At 36.8% G+C, this 1,734-nt stretch overlaps 1 long non-coding RNA gene across 1 annotated transcript; it reads left to right on the top strand.

The window, feature by feature from the left end:
• The first annotated feature begins 441 nt into the window (after positions 1 to 441).
• On the top strand, positions 442 to 1,398 carry LOC134199415 (uncharacterized). The gene is made up of 2 exons (XR_009973905.1): positions 442 to 586; positions 1,139 to 1,398. It is a non-coding gene; the product is annotated as an uncharacterized LOC134199415 (long non-coding RNA).
• The last annotated feature ends 336 nt before the right edge of the window (positions 1,399 to 1,734 follow it).

Genomic DNA, 1,734 nt, shown 5'->3' with positions numbered 1-1,734 from the left:
GGATACTAGAAAATCTTGTCCGGTGGTAGGACCTCTTGTGAGTCCGCCCGGGTAGGTACCACCTCCCTGCCTATTTCTGCCGTGAAGTAGTAATGCGTTTCGGTTTGAAGGGTAGGGCAGCCGTTGTAACTATACTTGAGACCTTAGAACTTATATCTCAAGGTGGGTGGCGCATTTACGTTGTAGACGTCTATGTGCTCCAGTAACCACTTAACACCAGGTGGGCTGTGAACTCGTCCACCCATCTAAGCAATAAATAAAAAATTGTAGGGGTAAAGGTGAGTTCACACGAGTTGAGGTACCACCATGACTATTTTTGCTGCGTATAACCCGGGCGTTCCGATTTGAAGGGTAGGACCACGGAATAGATAAATAAGGTTGGAATGGTAATGTAGGCGGGGCAAGCGTGCCACAGTTATGATAGAATAAACATAACTCGACCGATTCTTTCATTCACCGCGTTTAGTGCGCTTCGGACTACTTGGCGAACAGATCTCCGCTTTATAGTGCCGTGTTGTGCAATTATAACTTGTAAAACAAAAAATCAGACCTCAAGTATAGAGCGAGGAGGTATATCTTTCGATCGGTAAGTCGAAATTACCATTTAATTACAATATTATTTGTCTAAAACATAAAAATATACTGAGCATTATGAAATTCCAAACATTAACAATATTATTGCAGCAAGTTATAAATAGCATACATTGCGCGATGTGTACTCCCCCAATGAACGCAATGACCAAGTCAGCTTCCAATGTACTACATGCAATGCGTTCTCTACACTTCAATCTTTGAAATTTCGGCCTTTGCCCTGATTGGCCGTGCAGTTTGTCGATAGTGAGGTGACCATGTGGTAAAATCATCGACAGAATTCTCGACTATATTTACATTTGACATGGATAATTTTTGCATTATTTTATATTTAATTAATGATACCTAGTATATTCTTAGTGAGACGTATTTTGAGTAAAATAAATATGTATTATTATTATTGAATTATTATCATTGAATTAAAGTGAAGGTATAATATAAAGGGACATGTAGACCTCTAATTTACGGGTATTTACTATATTGTCTAAGACGTATTAAAATCTAAGTAAAATGCTATTTGACTTATGCAGTAAATTAAAAATTTTAGGTTTCCTAAAGAACCTAACGCCAGGGAACAATGGATTGACGTGACAGGTAGAGGAAACTGGAGACAAAGACGAGTACTATTTGCTCTAAACATTTTACTGAAAATGATTTTATCATAAAAAAAATCAGAATACACTTAGTTTTGAAAAATTCATTCGCAATTAATAGCAAGCGCCAACTGCTTAACAAATACGTTTTATTCCAGCGACAGTGACTATTTGTAATTAATAAAAGTAAAATAGTTTTTTTTTTCAATATTTATTTCATGTTTCATTTTCTCCATTCATTCATCAGATAATTTATCGATAAAGAATATCGATTTTATCAAGCACTAGCGTGTATGAACATTTTTATTGCCTTTTTGCGTGTGTGAGTGTGTATGCCTACGGGTGTTTTGTGCTAGTTTGCGAACGAATATCTGTCCTGAGATTTATGTGTGGGTGTTTTTGTTGTGTGCGAAATACTTGTAATCACAGTGTGTGTATGTGTAGAAATTAAAATAGTGGGGATGAAGCGGCGACACTGGTTCTAATACAAAATTAGAGCAAAGGCCTTTCCAACCTTATTTATCTATTCCGTGGGTAGGACGATCGTTAT

The sequence above is a fragment of the Bombyx mori genome, chromosome 9 (genome assembly GCF_030269925.1).
Source record: "Bombyx mori chromosome 9, ASM3026992v2".
NCBI lineage: Eukaryota > Metazoa > Arthropoda > Insecta > Lepidoptera > Bombycidae > Bombyx > Bombyx mori.
Note: the sequence above shows the minus strand (reverse complement) of the source record. Positions and strands in the feature narration are given on the sequence as shown.